This window comes from Podarcis pityusensis (genome assembly GCF_964106645.2).
Source record: "Podarcis pityusensis genome assembly, chromosome: Z".
Taxonomy (NCBI): Eukaryota; Metazoa; Chordata; class Lepidosauria; order Squamata; family Lacertidae; genus Podarcis; species Podarcis pityusensis.
Genome location: NC_138044.1, coordinates 34,656,596 through 34,678,345, shown reverse-complemented (window position 1 = coordinate 34,678,345; position 21,750 = coordinate 34,656,596). Strand labels below are relative to the sequence as shown.

Here is a 21,750-nt window from a genome sequence, read left to right as displayed (position 1 = left end):
GAGGAATAGGGGCCTCCTAAGAGTCCTGAGGTGGCACTGTGGTCTAAATCACAGAGCCTAGGGCTTGCCGATCAGAAGGTCGGCGGTTTGAATCCCCGTGACGGGGTGAGCTCCCATTGTTGGATCCCAGCTCCTGCCGACCTAGCAGTTTGAAAGCACATCAAAGTGCAAGTAGATAAATAGGTACCGCTCTGGTGGGAAGGTAAACAGCATTTCCGTGTGATGCTCTGGCTCGCCAGAAGCAGCTTAGTCACGCTGGCCACATGGCATGGAAACTCTGCGGACAAACGCCAGCTCCCTTGGCCAGTAAAGCTAGATTAGATCTGCAACCCCAGAGTCTGGACTTAACCGTCAGGGGTCCCTTTACCTTTAAGAATACTTAGAGAATACTTAACAAACTATAGCTCTCAGGATTCTTTGTGGGAATCCATGACGGTTTAAAGTGGTATTACAGTGGTACCTCGGGTTAAGTACTTAATTCATTCCGGAGGTCTGTTCTTAACCTGAAACTGTTCTTAACCTGAAGCACCACTTTAGCTAATGGGGCTTCCTGCTGCTGCCGTGCCGCCGGAGCACAATTTCTGTTCTCATCCTGAAGCAAAGTTCTTAACCCGAGGTAATATTTCTGAGTTGGTGGAGTTTGTAACCTGAAGCGTATGTAACCTGAAGCGTATGTAACCCGAGGTACCACAGTATAGCACTTTAAATGTATGGTGCAGGGGGGGGGGTCTTTGTTTCTCTTTGCCCCCAATCATGTTCACTTTTCTGCATTTCCACATAAGTCTTCCTGCTATGTGATAACCTTCATCTCCTTAATGGATGGCTGAGGATGGATAGCAAACTGCTGGCCAAAGTGCTTGCCCCTCCCTAGCCATGAAACTCACCTGGCGAGGGGTGGGGAGAACCTTTGTCCAGTGGATTGGGAAGATCTTTCACCCAGCCTGCAGCGGGGAGAGGAGTGCCTCCCCCAGCTGCATTCAGGCATGGTTAGTTTGCTGATGGGCATCCAGTTCCCCCAATCCAACCTGCAGTGAAGTTTGAAAGCTCTTTGTAAACATCTCCTTGGGGTGTGTGTGTGTGTTTACAAAGCACTGTTTAAAAGCCCCATGTCTCACTTTGAAGTCCCAGCAATTGGGGCTTCAAAGGGAAGCATCGCCTGATGTTACTGTGATGTCAGGTGAGGGGCAGATGGGCACCATGGGGGTGACTGGTGCTGTGGGAGGTTGCTGGTCGTGAGTGGTGCTGCCAGTTTTTTGTTCGAGATGTAAAGGGTGGAGAGTTAGCAGAGGGGGTTGGTGAGCAGAGAGAGCAGGGGCAGAGCCCTGTGTCACCTAATATAATGCATTTTTGTATGTTCTTTTCATTAATACATACATTTATATGCACACTTTACCCTAGTATATCATTTACTTGGCTGGAGAACTGCATTGCAAAATTTGTAGCTATGTAAATTTCATTGGCAGACTATGCTTTGGCTCATTTACTGTTTTGGAAAATGTTAATTAGCTAGGGTCGCCTTTAAATGTGAACTGAATTTTGTCACCACCCCATCAGCATTCTTCCTAGAGCTCCTTTATAAAACAGCTGAATGTGGCAATCTCATGTGTACTTTCAAACAGTGAGCGGATTGTCTGCCCCCCTCCCCAATTAAAAGTTTGATTAACTGTTCAGGGGAGGTTGGCAACATAGTATCAAGAAGCTGAGAGTTCTCAATCATTTTTCTATCACTGGGTCATGGGAAAACTTTTTTTTTTTTTTTTGCCAGTTAGTGGCAATATTTCACTTAGGTTCTATAAAACCAGACAGAATAAAGTTGCGCTGAATTTAAGCCTCTCGTGTTGTCTGGTCAGATTGACTTCCCAGGGTAACATGCATCACAAATGTAATCTGTGAAATCTGTAAGCGATAGATGCAATCTGTGAGGGACACCAGCTGAAGGGCAGCTGTTTCATATCCTGTAAAGTATATTTTCTCTGTCTCGCTCTCTGTCTCCAAAACACTTTAACAGCCACCCAGAATTTTAATACTGATCGCAAGTATCCAGTTTGTCACTTTTCTCCTGCACACAGGACATGGTCCAAGTTAATAATACCCTCGGCAAAGACTCATAGCTGCAATACAGAGAGGTGTGCATGTACCCACATTTTAGGGGATTAATTTCTCTCTTTTCAGCAGAACATGTGCAGCAGCCATTCCCTGAGGTCCCCCATTATTGCACTAAGTACCCCCTCATATATATTTTTTAACTCAGTGCCTTCTGTAAAGTTTATTTCCTCTATGGGTTGCCATCTGTCCTCTTTTTCCAGGATGCACCCTCTTTTTCATGGGTATGTAAAATGAGAGTCGTCATACCAATCCATAGCTAAAAGTAGAAGTCGGCAAATGTGTCCTCTTTTTTGCTCTTTGAAATATGGCAACCCTTGAAAGGGAAAAAATAACATTTACTCACTCAGAATACTTGTTGAAGAGTAACAGATAACAGCAGCGTTGTTCAGGCAGGCTTAAAATGGTAATCCAGTTACAAAGACATACTTTGGTCTAGTTTAAAATGGAGTCAGAACTGTGGCTTAGACTTAGCATATGTTCTACCTGAGGTGAAGGAGCAAAGAGGAAGTGCCAAGACAGGTGAGGAGATTTTATATGGCTACACCCTCCCCCATCAGGGCACAATGGGAGTGTCTCTCAGAGTTCTCTCTAGCAATCTTACAGGGAAGCTATGTGAGATTCAGCTCCTATCATGTGCCTACCTAGAAATAATAATAATAGTAGTAGTAGTAATAGTAATTATTATTATTATTATTATTATTAATCCACCGCCCATCTGGTTTTGTTGCCCCAGCCACTCCAGGCAGCTTCCAACACACATAGAAACACAATAAAACACCAAATAGTAACAATCTGATCCAATATAAAAAGGTCACAATAACTTTAAAATAAACTTGTATCAAATAAAGCAATATTCAATAATCTATTAAAATCTATTGGTAAACAGTAAAGTTAAACATCAGCAAATGATAATTAAACAGTTTACACTTATCAATTACAATAAAGAATGACTAATCTATAATCAAGAAAAATAACAGCAAATCACAGTACATAAAATTCCACAAACCATACAAAACCATGTAAAAGGATCAAATTGAGAAACAAGGACACACAACTTATAAGATATCCTTGCATTGTTGGTTTGACTGCATTGTAAATACCCCTCTTGTGGAGGGAAGGTACACGAAGAAGGGCCTCAGATGACCACAGGGTCCAGGTTGGTTCATATGGGGCAGAGGCAGTCCTTGAGGTACTACAGTCAAGAGTAGAGGGAAGTTGCTGCCTCAGGAAGCAGGTTTGTGGATGCATTAAGCAGCAGAAGTTCACTTCCTTCCCCCGCCATCCTTCCTAAGTCATTCACCTGTGTTGGAAGGCAGAGCTATGTAGGCTGTTCAGCTTGCCAAACACCACCTAAGCTAGGCAGCTGCTTGGGCATTTCCTGATAACCAGAGTTAAAGTAAGATTCAACTGCCAGTCCAATAAGCTTCAGCATTATGGAATGGGGAAGGGAAAATGCCATCTTGCCTTTTGCCTCAAGCGCCAAAATTTCTTGGCTCACCCCTAGTTCTTGGAGCACTCAGTCAAAGGTTGTATTTTTTAAAGGGTCCAGGCACTTCCCAATCTCCCAGCACCAAAATGCCCCAGCTGGAGAAAGGAAGGGTTAACCCCCCTCCCCCCCGTGATATAGTTCCATTGAAAGTTGCACCCACCTCTTGTGCCTACTAAAAGCATCTCTTGATATAGTTGCTGTGGCGATGTGGTCTAACCCACTGAGCCTTTTGGGCTTGCCGATTGGAAGGTTAGCAGTTTGAATCTGTATGACGGGGTGAGCTCCCGTTCCTCTGTCCCTACTTCTGCCAACCCAGCAGTTTGAAAGCACACCATTGCAAGTAGATAAATAGATACTGCTGTGGCAGGAAGGTAAACAATGTTTCGGTGCACTCTGGCTTCTGTCATGGTGTCCTGTTGTGCCAAAAGTGGTCTAGTCATGCTGGCCACATGACCTAAAAAGCTGTCTGTGGACAAACGCCATCTCTCTCAGCCTGAAAAATGAGATGAGTGCCACACCCCAGAGTTGCCTTTAACTGGACTTAACCATCTTGGGGTCCTTCACCTTTACCTAATCACACTATGAAAGTAACATCTATTTTAGCACTGAGGACATAGAGGTTTCTAAACTCCTCAGTTAGAAATATTTTGTTGATTAACAGATATGCATTTCTAAAATCCCCTTTAGTGCAGAGATCAGAATGAAATTACAGTGGTACCTCAGGTTAAGAACTTAATTTGTTCTGGAGGTCTGTTCTTAACCTGAAACTGTTCTTAACCTGAAGCACCACTTTAGCTAATGGGGCCTCCTGCTACTGCTGCGCCGCTGCTGCACGATTTCTGTTCTCATCCTGAAGCAAAGTTCTTAACCCGAGGTACTATTTCTGGGTTAGCGGAGTCTGTAACCTGAAGCGTATGTAACCCGAGGTACCACTGTATATTCAGGATGAAGTCTATCCAATTAGCACCATGTGCCTGAATGTGTGATGTGCCGATTCTGTTATAAGGAGCCAGAGAACTCAGATCAGGAGCCCTGTAAGGCAGGGACAATTTTCCCATTCCCTCTGCTAGTGGGAGCCTCCCACCAGAAGTGGGAAGATTCCCCACCCCTATACTTTACCTTTTTTCTCTATATACCTATTGCTTTAGGATAAATAAATAAATAAATAAATATCTGTGTCGAGTCGGAATGAAAAAGAATAACTGGGAAATAATGTCTCCATTCTGAGCTCTCCCAAACAATGTATTTAGGTTGTGAAGCAGTATTTAATGCCTCTTCTAGGCTAAAATTAATTACAGAAAAGGAAATAATAATTCAAGTTCCAGAATTGACTTTTTAGTATAACCAGTTTTTTGTGGAGTTGGGGTTTTTATTTTTTTGCTTGTTTCTCTCCCTCCCCTGTTCTTCTCAAAAGGAGTGTTTAAATACTCATTACAAGCATTGTGGGTCAAATGCATCCATGATTAATTTTGTCCATTTTGCTCCTTCCCTCTTTCTTTTTGTACTAAGTAGTGCTGTAATTGGCTCAATAATTTTTTTAATGCCTGGCATCTCTGTGTAATTTCTTTCCTTCTTTTGCAAAGAAATGGCTTTCCCCACCCACATCCGACCTCCAATACAAACCAATCCACTCCTGGGCCTTCTAAGGGGTTAAGAGTGCGATCAGGGAGCATAAGGAAGATGAGCTGCCTTCATACAACAGGCACTGCTCTTATTTCAGATATTATTTTGGCCCTTATTTTGTGTTGGAGAAAAAAATCTGCTGTAAACATTCCCTTGTATCTGTATTTTCACACCACTTTCTTCCTCTCATTGCTGCTTCTACAGCTAACATCACAGACAGTGAATGCTATAAACATCACAGCTCCTTTTCAGATTTTTTTTTTCTTTTGACAGCCAGATAGAAGCATTCAGGTAAACTTGCCATTTCTTCTATTTCTTCTGTGTCATTACTGCTCATACTAGACTCACTACTGCTTTATTGAGCAACAATTGTGTGTTAGCAACCAGGTGTTACTCTATGCAGTCTCCACTCATAAGTAGTTCGGGAGACTGTGTCAAAAGATATTGTAGCCTGCAGAACAACCATTTGTTCTGGTGTGATGTCATATATCCTGGATTCTCACTGATGGATCTCATGAGGCTTTAAATATGAGCTCTGTTTATCACCTTTCTATCTGTTTCTGATGTCTAGGCTGTGAGTGCCATTCCTTATGTAGCCAGAATGGCATCACCCATAAACAAGAGGGAGGTATCAGCCATCTTAGGGCAACCTCAAGATTTTCAAAAGTACAAAAATCTTTAGTGGGGTGGGGGACTTAATGGGGGAATATCAAGAACAGCCCAATGAAGACAGAGTGTCCTACATGCCGTGGAATGCTGACTTGCTGTTGAGAGATAATCCATTTAGCATCCAGTGAAGTTCACAAACACCAGCCCTCTCCAATTCCCCCTCTCCAACTAGAGTTCCTTTTTACCTGTTGTTGCTAACAGTCATTCAGAGAGCTATCATCCAAGTTGTCCAGTTCTTTGATTGGTTTTCCTGGTATTTTGGTTGACTGCAGAGGCATAGCATGGGGAGGCAGTAGGGGACATCACCCCAGGCAGAAATTCTGAAGGGCACAACTGGACCACAGTGGTCCCAAAGGTGCTGTGAGGTTGGGAGGGAGGTGGCTCCCTTTTCTGGCAGCAACATGCAGCACATGCATCTCTTTGGGGCCCTTCCCTTCCAATACAGAGCCCCCTCTCTCTGCCTGCCCCCTTTGGCGTCTCAGGATGGCGAGCCACATGCTTCTTGCACCATGGCTGGCCCTGCCACCATACACATTGGCTCACTGCTGCACTGGTTGCCCCCTTGGCTGCTCTTGATTCACCTGGGAGAAGGCAGCTGCACACACAGCAGGGTGTCTGCTGCCAGAGTGCCTGGTGTGGACAAAGAGGCACAGAGAAGAATGGCACATTCTTTGATCTATAGGGTGCTATACATGGTCCTCAGAACATTTCCAAAGTATATATATACATGGTGTTATCTAAATCTGGGATCGGGCACCTGTGGCCCTCCAGATGTTGCGAGACTGCAAGTACTATAAGTCCCAGCAAGCGTGCCAATGGTCAGGGATAATGGGTGGGTGTCTGTCAGGCATGCTGTAGTTCAGGTGTGGGAGATGGTTGGTAAGGATGGGAGTTGTAGTTCAGCAGCATCTAGAGCGCCAAAGGTTTCCCAAACTGGCTGTAGTTTCATCCAATTTGCAGATCCTGTATTTAGCAGGGGGTTGGACTACATGACCTCCATGATCCCTTCCAGTTCTATGATCAAATATTTCATCCATTTGACCTACTTCCTACACCTGTGTGTATCCTTCAATCCCCTCAAGGTCCATCCCATATCTAGAAAGCAAGGGGCTTATGGTTTTAATGCTACCTGAGTCCATCCTTGGGGAATACATGAGCCTTACTCCACCGACAGAGATCTAAAGGGAAGTTTGTTCTCCGTAGTCCCACTTTAGAAAAAGGAGTCATCAGTGGGGGATAAAAATCTGACAGTGCAGTCATCTTATCCTCAAAAGACTGGACAATGGCATGAGCCATTTCGCATCTATTAGCAGAGAAAGGAGGAGAAAACGAGATCTAACTTGGCTGCCAAAAGCATTTGCCCTCCTCCTTCCTGTGTACATATCACAAAGACAATTCATCATTTTTCTATGCAGTTTTACAATAAAAAAATTTTCCGCTTTTGCCAGCAACTTCCCTCTATCCCCCACCCCCACCCCCACCCCAATGCCCTCCCAGTTCTGTTGGCTGACAACATCTGTAGCAGCAGAGCCAGCATTTGTAAGACTGATATATTCAGTTTTTGAAAGCTGGACCAAAACATGCCCAAAAATATTGAATAGAACGGGTGTTGCACTCATTAATAAGCAACAGATCTTTTAACATTCATGGATAATTCTGTGTTAGGCTTACAAATACATTCAATGCAGATGCCAAACAACATTCTCTTGTAATTAGTGTTACCTGCAGTTGGATTTGAAATATGGAATTGTTATGCTAAGTGGGTACAGTGTTGTGCAGCAACTGCAGTACATAGGCAATAAACAGGGTGGTGTTAGGCGAGATAGGCTCTTGGAGTGAGAGATTTACACTTTATGCTCATGGATTTATCAGTCGGCATGCTTAGCTGAAATTTGTTCAAGGAAATTTGGTGCCAAGACCGGACAATGACATATGCTGTATGAGTTTCTTGCATTAATTTTTGTTCTTCGCTGCTGCTGTTAAAGTGGGTCCTTTCTTACCCTGCAGAAACTTGTTTACTGTGCTTATTCTCCTCTGACAAAGGAAGAGGGTAGCAAAATTGATGGAAGTACTTCATTTACTAGAGAGCCACACCACTGAGACTGAACTTATCAAGGTGTCTGTCTAATCACCGTCAGTGTTGGGGCTGAAAGACTCAGATTCCCTATCTACAGCTGAGGCCAGTAGATTGCTGAGACGGCACAGGAACTGTCCAGCCAAGCATCCAGAAAGATGCGTCACCAGTGATATCCATTCAGTGTGAAAGGCACTGCTATTCCATCCTAGCTTAGATCTAGAGATTCATGATTTCTCCTCCAGGACAGAATTCAGGCTATGAGTCAAGTGCTGCATCTTTTGGTTTGGGCTTCACTTCAGGCTTTCTGTTACCACTGCTGCTTTAAAAAACCAGGTTTGACTGTGGAGAGTCTGGAGCAAGAGGGCGTCTGTTCAGGACTCTGGAGGGCAGAGCAATCAAATGGGCTATATCCTAGGGCCAGTACCTTAAGAGACTCCCCAACAAGCTACTGGGATCTGTGATAAGATTCGCCTCCATGGCTGCAGGGTACATACTGTGATGCAAGAGGGGCCCTGTACGATTGAGTCTCCTCTTCTGATGATGTTATTTTTTTAGATAATAATAATAATAATAATAATAATAATAATAATACCCCGCCCATCTGGCTGGGCTTCCCCAGCCACTCTGAGCGGCTTCCAACAAAGATTAAAAATACATTAAAATGTCACACATTAACAACTTTCCTAAACAGGGCTGCCTTCAGATGTCTTCTAAATGACAGGTAGTTGTTTATCTCTTTGACATCTGATAGGAGGGTGTTCCACAGGGCGGGTGCCACTACCAAGAAGGCCCTGTGCCTGGTTCCCTGTAGCTTTGCTTCTTGCAGCGAGGAAACCACCAGAAGGCCCTTGGCGCTAGACCTCAGTGTATGGGCAGAACGATGGGGGTGGAGACGCTCCTTCAGGTATACTGGGCCAATGCCGTTTAGGGCTTTAAAGTTCAACACCAACACTTTGAACTGTGCCCGGAAATGTACTGGGAGCCAATGTAGGTCTTTCAGGACCGGTGTTATATGGTCTTGGCGGCCACTCCCAGTCACCAGTCTAGCTGCCGCATTCTGGATTAGTTGCAGTTTCCAGGTCACCTTCAAAGGTAGCCACACATAGAGCACATTGCTGTAGTCCAAGCGGGAGATAACCAGAGCATGCACCACTCTGGTGAGACAGTCCGTGGGCAGGTAGGGTCTCAGCCTGCATACCAGGTGGAGCTGGTAGACAGCTGCCCAGGACACTCAATTGACCTGTGCCTCCATGGACAGCTGTGAGTCCAAAATGACTCCCAGGCTGCGCACCTGGTCCCTCAGGGGCACAGTTACCCCATTCAGGACCAGGGAATACTCCACACCTGCCCACCCCCTGTCCCCCACTGTGACACAGTACTGCCTTTTGGTAGCCTTGTGCAGAAATTCGGTGAATTTGTGGGCAGGAATTGGGACTGGTTCCTCCGTCACCACTTTAATTGCCATCTTGCTGAACTGAATAATGTACCATTGGGACCCTGTCTTTTGCATATTTTACAGAGAGAACCTATGTGTATATAATGTGCATATTGACCATGTGGAAATCAGGGACACTGGCCACAATTCTGTCCTCACCCTCCACAGAAACATTCACTGGATGTCTGCATGGCACTACCAAGTACTATTGGTCTGTTTACTTCATGATTTTGATTCTGACTAGCAGCAGGTTGCCAGATTCCATTGGTGTCTGGTATCCATTGGGACTGGTAGGGTGGAAGGCAGGAATCCCAAACAGGGAGCTAGGGACAGTGCCAAGCAGAAGCAATTAAGTACTGTTTTGCCCTCACTCTCCTCCTATCTACAGTATTGAGTTCTCCGGAAGTTCCCAGGAAGAGGAAACTGCCGCAGTTAGTCTTATCTCCTTGACTGGTTGCAAGGTCACCCACTTTGGGAAACACTGGACTATATGGAGATGATGAAATTGATGGCAAAAAATAAGAGACCAAAAAATTGAAAGGTTTGTGGAAGAGTGGAGACCCTTTTCGGATTACCTAAGAAAATATTACAGTATAACTAAACCAAATTGCAGGTAGGACTGTGTGATGGGACGATGAGCTGCTTGTGTGTAAAATCCTAGTCCCTCAGAGTTTGGTCAAGTTTGCAAACCTCTGTCTGTAACGGAGCCCCTTAAACATGGCTCCGTCAGTCGCTGGCAGATTCCGACAGTGGTTGCTTTCGGAATCGCTTCCAACATAAAAGCTCCTTAACGGAAACACGTCTTCTGGACTCTCTGCGTGACAGTTTCCGGCGAGGAGTGGGTGTCCCTACAGGAGGTCCTGAAACCTCCCCACTGTTTTCGCTGGAAGTGTCTCTGAGCCATCCCTCCAGCTCCCTTTCCCTCAGCTCAGCTCCTCTCCCCCTACTGGTTCCCTCTTCAGCTGCTGAGTCTCTCCCAACCTGTGTGAGCCCTTTCACTTCCCTTCCTTCCGATGGCAGTTCCCTGACATCCACCTCCCCTCCAGGGCCCCCTTCATCCCCTCTCGCCCCCTCCTCTACGGGCGGTGAGGAGGCAAAACCCCGGAATGAACTTCCTTCATCTTCCGATGTCCCGAACACTTCTCTCCACCTGTTGCGGTTCCTGGTCTCGAAGTACTCCTCCTCCTCAGAGTCCATCTCCCCTTCCCCTTCCGATTCCGAGAATCCTTCCAACTCCTCCTCCTCATCGGTGGTCCCAAAGTATTCCCTCCGGAACCTCTCCACAGGCTGAGGTTTCCTTGGGAACCTTTGATGGAACGTTTCTATCAATACCTCGTCATTGATATCTTCTGCCATTACCCAAGTGTTTTCTGACTCCGGTTCTCCTTCCCACGCTACCAAATACTCCACCTGATCCCCCTTCCATCTGGCGTCGAGGATTTCTGCCACATGGCTGCTGCATTCCCTTTCTTCTATGACCGGTCCCCGAGTGGCCATCCCTTCTCGTCCCCCCTCATACGGTGACAGTAACGACCTGTGAAATACTGGGTGCAGTTTCATGTGGTTGGGTAACCGGAGCCTGAAAGCCACTGGGTTGACCTGTTGAATGACCTCAAAGGGACCCAATCTCCTGGGTCTTAATTTCTTACAACCTCCTTTGAACGGCAACCCTTGGGTTGACAGCCACACCCTATCTCCCACCCTTATGGTTTCACCTTCCCTTCGGTTCTTGTCTGCCTGCCTCTTGTATTCTTCCTTCGCCCTTTCTAAGTTGAGTTGGAGCTGACGATGGATTGCTTCCATTTCTTCTACAAAATGCTCGGCTGCCGGGACACCCCATCTCTCCCCTTCTCCCCCTGGGAAAGCCCTGGGATGACACCCATAATTAGCCAAGAAGGGGCTCATCCCTGTGGACACATTCTCGGCATTGTTGTAGGCAAATTCCGCCAGCGCCAACTTTTCTACCCAGTCATTCTCTCTGTCATTGACATAACACCTCAGGTATTGCTGGAGGACCCCGTTTGCTCTTTCCGCCTGCCCGTTGGTTTCAGGGTGCCGGGCAGTCGAAAAGTTGACCTCCACCTGCAGTAAGCTCATGAGCTTCCTCCAGAACCTGGAAGTAAATTGTTTTCCTCGGTCTGAGACCACCCTCAATGGCACCCCGTGCAACCTAAAAATGTGTTCTACAAATAACTTCGCTGTCTCTTCCGCCGTGACTGCATGCGAGCAGGCTACAAAGTGGCACATCTTTGTTAGTAGGTCTACCACCACCATGATGGCTGTTTTCCCCTTGGACTTCGGCAGATCAGTCATAAAATCTATCGACACTGCCTCCCAAGGTCGTTCTGGGGTTGGTAAGGGTTCTAATAGCCCCGCCGGTGCCCGCCTCTCCCCTTTGGCTCGCTGGCATTGCTCACACCCTCTTACATACTCCCGTACATCTTCCCTCACCTTAGGCCACCAAAATTCCCTGGTGACCAACCACATGGTTTTGTGTTGTCCAAAATGCCCCGCCGTGGGGCTGTCGTGCAACTGCTTGAGTACCCTCCCCCTTAAGTCTCCTTCAGGGATATACAGTGCCCCTTTGTAATACAAAGCTCCATTTCTTTCCTCGAAACCCCCTGGTTCCTCTCCCTCACCCCTAAGACCTCTGAGCTTATTCTGGGCGTATTCATCATTCTCTGTTTCCTCTACCAGTTCTCTTTGTCCCACCAATGCCGCCCCACACACCCAGCGGTCCTCTGGAATGACATGTCTCTCTTCGGGTGCTCCCTCCCCCTCCAAATATTCAGGTTTGCGTGAGAGAGCGTCCGCCCTAATGTTCTCTGGGCCTGGCACGTAACAAATCTCAAAGTTAAATTTGGAGAACTCCTGGGCCCATCTCACTTGCCGTTGGTTGAGCACTCGTGCCGTCCTCCAATACTCTAGGTTCTTGTGGTCAGTGCACACTTGCACCTTATGTTGTGCGCCAATTAGCAGGTGCCTCCATCTCCGGAACGCCTCATGAATGGCTAGTAGTTCTCGGTCATACACCGTGTAGTTCCTCTCGGATTTGTTCAGCTTTCGCGAAAAAAAGGCACACGGTCTCCACTCTGACTCCTCCTTCCCTGGCTGCAGAAGCACCGCCCCAATAGCTCTGTCTGATGCGTCAGTTTCCACTCTCATCGGTTTTTGTAAATCCACATGCAGGAGTTGTTGTTCCGAGGCGAAGGCCCTTTTTAGTTCCTCAAATGCTCGCTCCGCCTCCTCAGTCCAAACGAACTTCTTCTTACTGCTGAGACAGTCCGTAATGGGCGCCGTCAGGTGGGCAAAGTTTCGGATGAACTTACGATAGAAGTTCCCAAATCCTAGGAACCTCTGCACATCCTTCCTTGTTTTGGGTGTTTTCCATTCCAGCACCGCCTGGACCTTGCCGGGATCCATGGCCAATCCCTTGTCTGACAGGCGATACCCCAGGAATTCCACCTCCTTGGTATGAAACTGACACTTCTCCAGTTTCACCCACAGCTGGTTGGCTTGCAGCCTGCTCAACACTTCTCTGACGTCTCTCACATGCTGCTCCTCATTCTCAGAATACACCAACACGTCGTCTAAGAAGGCCACACAATTCTTGTAAAGCAAAGGCCCCAGGACATGGTTCATAAACGATTGAAAGCACGCGGAGCCTCCTTGTAGGCCGAAGGGCATAACTAAATATTCAAATGCCCCCAAAGGGGTGAACATGGTGGTTTTCCATTCATCCCCCTTCCTTATTCGTATCAGGTTGTACGCCCCCCTTAGGTCCAGTTTAGTAAAAATCTTTCCCTTCCTGACCCTTGTCAAAATGTCGTCAATCCTGGGCATAGGGAAAGCCACTGGTTCTGACACTGCATTTAAGGCCCTGAAGTCACACACAAGCCTCGGCTTGTTCGTGTTTTTTTTATCCACAAAAAACACTGGGCTGCCCCCCACCGCCCTGGACTCTCTGATGAACCCTCTCTTCAGGTTCTTGTCAATGAACTCTCTTAGCTCCTGCATCTCTCTGTCTGACATGGCGTACAGCTTGCCTACAGGGAGCTGTGCCCCAGGGAGTAAATTGATTTGACAGTCAAAGGGTCTATGCGGGGGTAGTTGGTCAGCTTCCCTTTCGCTGAAGACGTCGCGGAGATCTGCGTATTGTCGTGGTACCTTCACGTTCTCCGTTACTTCAGTCCCTGCTAGGGTGGCTTGGGCCCCTGCCAAACCCTTTCCCTCTTTGCAGTGTTCTAAGCAATGTGCTGAACCAAAAGAAACCACTCTCTGATGCCAGCCCACCAGCGGATCATGTAACGCTAGCCAGCTCATCCCCAATATAATGGGAGCTCCTCCCAAGGTGGCCACATTAAACGCTATCAGTTCGGTGTGCCTTACCACCTTCATTATCATTGGGACGGTCTGCAAGCTGACTTCTCCTCCCAACAGCTCCCTGCCATCGATCGTGGTCACCTGCAGGGGGTTGCTTAAAGGGATCGTCTGTATCTGGTGTTCAGCTGCAAACTCTTTGCTCATGAAATTGCAGGAGCTGCCTGAGTCCAACAGCGCCTTTATCTTTAGAGGGTGTCCGTTTGGCAGCTCTAGCGCCACTTCTATCACTAGGGCGGGTTTAGGAGGTTCTGGCGTGGGCACTTTCACTGCTCTTTGGCCTGGCTGCTGTGCCCCGACGGTGGCAGCCAGGCGTTGGCTTTTACTTGCTTCGGTATTTCTTCCTCTCTTCCCTCCACAGCTCCTACCATCCCTTGCCATTCCTTCCTCTGGGGGCAGACTCTGGCAAAGTGACCTGGCTGTTGGCAGAGATAGCATTTCCGGGCGCCTTTTCCCTCCTTCTTTCCCCCCTCACTGGGCTTTGAAACTGCGCGCGCGCGCGCTGTTCCGATTTCCATCGGCTCTGCCGGCGGGAAAGTTGGCTCTGGAATGTCTGGAATGCGGAACTCCTTCCAACGTTCCCCCTTCCCTTCCCGCCTCTCCAATGCTCTCGCCTCCTGGCGCGCTCCTATGGTCAGCGCTGATTTGGTCAGCTGGTCCATAGACTCCGCCCTGGGCGCCCGGGAAAGTTCGTCTTTCACAGCCGAAGAAAGCCCTTCTTCAAAGAGCATTTGAATGGGTTCCGCCGATAGATCCCACCCCAATTTATGGATCAACATGGTGAACTCAGTCCAGTACTCACGGACAGATCGGCTCCCCTGTTTGCAAGCCATTAACTGTCTGCGGACCACTCCCTGTTCAATATCGCTGGAAAACATCAGATCCATGGCGCGAAAGAACTTCATCGTGTCCTTTAGGACGTCACTATTCGCTGCCATCAGGGGTCTAACCCAGTCTCTCGCCCCCTTTTCAAGATGCCCAATCACGAAAGCCACTCGTGATTCCTCGTCAGGGAATTCATCAAACTGCAGATTGAGGGCATATTGCATCTCTGTCCGAAAGCCATGATAGTCTTTGGGCTCCCCCCCAAACTTCTGCACCAATCCTGGTACCTTTCTGACGAGCTGGGTGTCTTTCCCCTTTTTGTCTGCATCCTGAGCCCTCCTCTCCTCAAGCCTCGCCGTCTGCAGCGCTAGCTGGACCTCCAACACCCGGTACCTTTCTTCCAGGCTTGGACCCGCTCCAGCTCCTGCTTCTCCGGTTCCGGCTGGGTTGCTCATGATGCCTTCTCCTGCACAAGCTGCTCACGAAGACTGTCGGAATGCTGTGATGGGACGATGAGCTGCTTGTGTGTAAAATCCTAGTCCCTCAGAGTTTGGTCAAGTTTGCAAACCTCTGTCTGTAACGGAGCCCCTTAAACATGGCTCCGTCAGTCGCTGGCAGATTCCGACAGTGGTTGCTTTCGGAATCGCTTCCAACATAAAAGCTCCTTAACGGAAACACGTCTTCTGGACTCTCTGCGTGACAGTTTCCGGCGAGGAGTGGGTGTCCCTACAGGAGGTCCTGAAACCTCCCCACTGTTTTCGCTGGAAGTGTCTCTGAGCCATCCCTCCAGCTCCCTTTCCCTCAGCTCAGCTCCTCTCCCCCTACTGGTTCCCTCTTCAGCTGCTGAGTCTCTCCCAACCTGTGTGAGCCCTTTCACTTCCCTTCCTTCCGATGGCAGTTCCCTGACAGACTGGAAATGAGAATGATAAAAAAAAAATGTAATGGAGAATATATGTTACAGAAATAAGTATTCTATTTAAGGCAGTAGATAAAATGATTTGAACAGAAACATCATGGATGTGAGGATGGGAAGTCAAAATGCTAAGGGACTATAGTATGGAAACTGAATTGAATTTGTTAAATTGTATGAAAATCAATAAAAATCTATGATAGAAAAATCCTACACGGCATCCTTTTAACCAATGATTCCATGGATTAGACAAACCTTATGCATGCAAAGCAGGTTCTCAGTTGCTGAGCTCCGGGCCCTCCCCAGTACTATAGTCTCTCCTTAATGAACCGTGTGAGCACTTCTGCAAAGAAAGCCATGCAAAACTCAGTATGTGGCTCAGAAAATGGCAGGGTTTTCCTCCCCCCCCCTTCTGTTTCCCCCAGAATAAAATGAACTGCTTCTGTGGGGAATGACAAACACACTTACAGCATGATTTGGATTGCAATCTACAAGATGAAAGGCCTTGATCTGAGGTAAGTTATGCATAGTGTTTGCTAAGTTATAGCATTTCATAATGGCACCAGTGTGAGTGCAGCCGTGGAAATCCAGTTTTCTCTCTAAATTAAAGAATGCTGCATGCAATACAAGTAACCACAGCAGAATGTAAATTCTCTTTCCCCACCCTGATACATACCAAGAAAAGGGCCGATGGTTGAGTTATAAGAGATATTTGTGTGTGTGTGTGTGTGAACATATATCCACTAACCTGGGAATAAGCCCCATATAACAACAATGGAACTAGATTCTGAGTAAACATACACTGCTAATTTTTTAATTCCTAAGCAAATCTGCCAAGAGGAACCAGGGTCACAAAATAACAATCTAAGGGTGAAACTTGTTGTTTCTATTGAATGTGCAGGGTAGTGTTTTGGTCAGAACATAATCCATTGATAAATATTTAAAAATAATAATTTAACCACATAAAATTATGGAACAAAAAAGTTGGAGCGCTCTGTTTCAATATTTTAAATTAATTTTGAAATAATACACTTTATCTTAAGGCTTTTTATACCTAATCCCCCTTCAATAAAGTTTGGAGCAGCCCTGAAAAGAGAAAAGTGTTTAATTTAGGCTGAATATGGGGTGGGGATTCAATCAATATGCTGGCTTCTGGAAAAAAAGAGAGAGTTATCTCTCTCTCCCTCTCTGGCAAGATTGGCTATGAAGGTTCATCCTGTAGCATTGGCTTTAAATAGCATCCATCTCGTCAAGAGAATTCCTAAGAAAAGCACTGCTGGATCTAACAGCCAAAGGCCAACTAATCAAACATCCTTTGTACACAATGGCTGAGCAGATTCATAAGGATGACCATGCCTACAAACTGCACCTAATTCTGGCAGAAAATGAAAGAATTATAGACTTTTCCTCTGTTTTAAAACAATTGTAAAAGTGATCCGCATGGAAACCTTTGGATGTTATCTGCATGCAATTGTGCTGGCTTAATCCACTGTGGAAGGGCTCCTCCTCCTGCAAATTTCATCCACTTGAACCCAAAGGGGGAAAGTGGTTAAAGCTATTCTTAGATTCTGCACTGTAGTGAATAGAAAGCGTTGTTCTATACAGAGCGACTTGGAAATGGGAACCCAGACTGAAGCAGAGAGAGACCAGAATGACTCAGTAATAGATACAAATTCTAGGCAAATCTTGAGGTCCATGCACAAACCTTTCATACAGCCATCATGTCCAGTACTTCTTGCTATAAATGTTATGATTGTTATATACAGTAATATTGTTGTGATTTTGAATATGGTTGTAAGCTGCTTTGTAGAGAAGTTTTTTTCAAAAAGTGGGGCATAATTTCTTAAGTACCATGAAAGGGAATTCAAGCAAATGAGTTGTGTAGGTTTTTTGTGTGTGCATGTCATGGAAACAAAGGCAAGAGGAACCACAATAACAGTGACAGACTCTAACGGTGTCTAATCTGGATCAAGTAAAAAACAAAAACAAAACTTTAGTAACATCTACATGAGAGATGAGGAATCTTTGGCCCTCCAGATGCTGGTTGACCCCCATTTCCATCAACCACAGCTAACATGGCCAATAGTCAGGAATAATGGAAGCTGTAGCGACACCTGCAGGATCACATTCTCCATACTTAGCCAACAAGAATGTCTCATGACAATCCCATCATCATACAGCCATGTTGGCTAGGGCTTATTATTATTATTATTATTATTATTATTATTAAATACCCTGCCCATCTGGCTGGGTTTCCCCAGCTACTCTAGGTGGCTTAGAGAATATATAAAACATAATAAAACATTAAAACTTTCTGATACAGGGCTGTCTTCAGATGTCTTCTAAAAGTTGTATAGTTCTTTGTCTCCTTGACATCTGAAAGGAGGGTGTTTCACAGGGAGGGCACTTCTGTTGAGAAGGCCTTCTACCTGGTTCCCTGTAACTTCGCTTCTCACAATGAGGGAACCAGCAGAAGACCCTCAGAGGAGGACCTCAGTGTCCAGGCAAGCGATGGGGGTAGGGATGCTCCTCCAGGGCTGAGGCCATTTAGGGCTTTAAAGGTCACTTTGAATTGTGTTCAGAAATGCACTGGAAGCCAATGAAGATCCTTTAGGACCAGTGTTATATAATTCCGCCGGCAGCTCCCTGTCACCAGTCTAGCTGCTACATTCTGGATTAGTTGTAGTTTCTGAGTCACCTTCAAAGGTAGCCCCACATAGAGTGCATTGCAGTAGTCCAAGTGGGAGATAACTAGAGCATGCTCCACTCTGGAGACACAGTCCATGGGTAGGTAGGGTCTCAGCCTGCGTACCAGATGGAGCTGGTAAACAGCTGCCCTGGACACAGAATTGACCTGGGCCTCCATGGACAGCTGCGAGTCCAAAGTGACTCCCAGGCTGCGCACCTGGTCCTTCAGGGGCACAGTTACCCCATTCAGGACCAGGGAGTCCCCCACACCCGCCCACCCCCTGTCCCCCCAAAACAGTACTTCTGTCTTGTCAGGATTCTACCTCAATCTGTTAGCCACCATCCATCCTCCAACTGCCTCCAGACACTCACACAGGACCTTCATCACCTTCACTAGTTCTGATTTAAAAGAGAGGTAGAGCTGGGCATCATCTGCATACTGGTGAACACCCAGCCCAAACCCCCTGATGATCTCTCCCAGCGGCTTCATATAGATATTAAAAAGCATCAGGGAGAGGATGGAACCCTGAGGCACCCCACAAGTGAGAGCCCAGGGTCTGAACACTCATCCCCCAACACCACTTTTTATGGGAAGTGTAGTCCAAAGCATCTGGTTGGCGAAGGCTGTTCTATCCTGCAAGATGGAGTGGGAAACCTTTTTCAGTCCAACAGCCCCATAACTTCACAGGCAAACTTCTGGATGTCTCATGCCAGCACTGGGTGGAGCCAGAGGCAAAAGTAAGTCAAGCAACAGATGTGACTCTTACACACAAAAGCCAGAGGCACCCATACATCTGCATAATCTCAATTCAGGCAAGCAAGAGGTATTAGCACATTACAAGACACATTACAGCATCCTTCTTGTTCCCTGTATCAGCAAGCAGCTCATCACTCCAAACTACCTTTTGTGCAGCAGAAAACCCAAATTGCTGTTTGTTCTGATTTAGCATTAAAGAGAGGGTTTGGTGCGGAAAGCACGGTGTGTGTGTGTGTGTGTTCAGACACAGAGCTTTAAAGCATGGACCTGTGCCTAAAAAGCATAGAGTAATTGTTAAGTGTGGATGGAACCTTAGACCTGCTAAGGCCCTCAGCACAAGTTGTTAGCTCTGCCAGAAGAGGACAACAAAGCACAATGTGGATTTGCACTCCTCCCCGCCCCATCAACCCAGTCTTACTAACACTCTCAGTTCTTTCTTCCTTCATTTAAAACATTGCCTGCTAGATGTTTAAATGTTATCATGTTGTTCCTCTAGGCTAAATATATGTAACTCCTTTAATCTCAGTGGTAAATTCCTAGTTAAATGTTTTAAATAGATGCATTTAAATAAACAACTTGACACAAGTAACATTCATTTAGCATGTCAGGTCTCCGCTATTTCTAAAGACTTCTCTTTTTCCTCTTTTGAGTTTCATCATTTTGCCTTGTTTAAATGGCCTCTTTCTTAGAAATTAGATCTATTAATCTATGGTGTAATGTGAGGGTTACAATAATTATAGAGAGTGTCAATAGGGGATCTGTACAGGTGGAAATTCTATGGACCCAATATATTTGGTGAGGAGGTTGGGCAGAATTGTCATTGTGTAGATAAGATTGGCTGCTCTGCAGCATGGGCCTAAAGTCTGTATTGAAGATCTCTCAGGTGAGAGGTTATAAGATTCAGCAGAAGGTCCTTCAGTGCTGGTGGAAATGAAGATATGCCACTGCCATAACAGATACACCACCAGAACACTCTAGATGCACTGGCACAGTGCCCTACCAGGGGAGAAATTCCGCCAGTGAGGCTATAGCAACATAATGGCAGAAGTAGGATGGAGTCATGGATGGGATGCTGTCTGTGTGGGTCTGTAGCTGCCCTCTTTGACTGTTTTTTGGCTGCTTATAAAAAGAGTATTTCCCTTCCTAGCTGGATCTTGAGTCCTTTGCTCAGACGGACTATGTATGCTCTCTGCAGGTGTTGTTCCTAGGGAGCTTTGTGGGTGCAGTGTTTTCTTTGGGCTCCCCTTCCTCCTCCGTGTGTGTACCGGTCTCCTAAAACAGTTTTTGAGAGCAGCATAAGAGAATCCAAACTTGTTTCAAGGGTTGGTCTCTTAGGGGGAAGAGTGCCCTGCCCCACTGCTCTCAGCTTATTGCTACCTGCCTTACTTCCTTTTTAGAGCTCCAGTGAGTGGAACTGTATGCCAGCTCCCTACTCCTTATTCTCAGTGCTGCCTCTGCAGGGTAGAAGGCATGGACAAAATAGTTGTTTCTTCCTGTCATTGGATCTGGTTCCTACTGTTGAGTTCCCTGCCTTCCTCACTAACAGTCCCAGTGAGCACCACCCACCCCTGTACTGTGGTATTGCTGTGAACATTGTGATGCAAGGGTGTGTCTCCATCATGACTTCACTGGCTCCCTCTGTGTATCGGTGGCATGTGGGCATCACTGCTGGCCCAGTCCCTAATTGAGGGAGGAGGTGTGTCTGTCATTTTAACATCTTTTTTTTAATCTGCGTCTGCTTTGTCCCTCCCTTCTGGAGCACAGATTGGATAGGGCATGATGTGGCTGTGTGTCTATTCCTGCATAACTAGAATAGTTTATGATCGCTCTGCCCTTCTTTTTGCATGAGCCTTTATTTTGGTGTTCGGGGAAGAAATAATATTGTTGCACGCCACCTAAATTCTCCAAGCTGTGCAAGATTCCAGGGGTTCCAGGTGGTTACCCAGGGTTTGTGCTAATTAGATCTAAGAACACTTATTGGTCCAGGAATTCACAGTGGTCTGACACCCACAAACTCATAACACTATCTTTCTCCCTTTGTAGGGGAGGAACATGAAAAGAATGTGCAATATCTGCCTTCCCTTCCCCACAGGTGGGCGGGGCTTGCGGCCCCGACAAGGCTCACCTGGGCGGGTGCCACCCACCTGCTTGAGCTGGCCTTTGACCCGACCTTGGCCAGGGAGGACAATGGACGGCCGGCCGGGGGCGGGCCTAAGGCCAAAAGGAAAAGAGGCTGACTCCTGGGCTCCAGCCTCTTTTGCCTTTCTTCCTTCCAGGATGCTTAAAGGCATGTTGTTAGAAGTTAAAGGCATGTTGTTAAAACACATGCTTAAAGGCATGTTGTTGAAAGTGGCTCTCCCCAGGGAGGTTTGTCGCTTTCATTATACATCCTCTTCAATTAGGTCTTGGGCTGATTAACCGTCTATGTCCTTTTAAATGTGGATATTTTTTTGGGGGGGGGGATTATTGTTTTGTTTGTATTCTTATTATGTTCTTTGTGGTTTTATTCTGTATTTTTATGCTGTGAGCTTCCCTGAGATCTTCAGATGAAGGGCGGCATATCAATCAATCAGAGTGATATATAGTAATTAGGGTTCAATAGTTGTCACCCTAGAAGCTTACTTGAAGAGCTGTGTGGCAATGAGGCTATCTAAGATTCTGACATCAATGTCCATAGTTAGGGATGGGGGGAAGAAACTCTGTTTCCCCTTCCTGAAATAATAGGCGAATGAAAATGCAGATGTCCTTGAAAAGTTGCACTTTTCTGAATTTTGAGATACTGTTCTCCAGT

At 46.5% G+C, this 21,750-nt stretch overlaps 2 long non-coding RNA genes across 3 annotated transcripts in view; one reads left to right on the top strand and one right to left on the bottom strand.

Moving 5' to 3' along the window:
• Positions 1-21,750, top strand: part of LOC308468372 — a 61,853-nt gene that overhangs the window by 26,512 nt on the left and 13,591 nt on the right. The window lies entirely within an intron of this gene.
• Positions 2,253-20,483, bottom strand: LOC308468379. 2 transcript variants are annotated; one of them, XR_013981616.1, is made up of 4 exons: positions 20,341-20,483; positions 15,770-15,857; positions 7,017-7,190; positions 2,253-2,419 (listed from the first exon to the last, which is right to left on the bottom strand). It is a non-coding gene; the product is annotated as an uncharacterized lncRNA (long non-coding RNA). The 2 variants fall into 2 exon arrangements; XR_013981617.1 differs by having other exon boundaries at positions 20,346-20,483.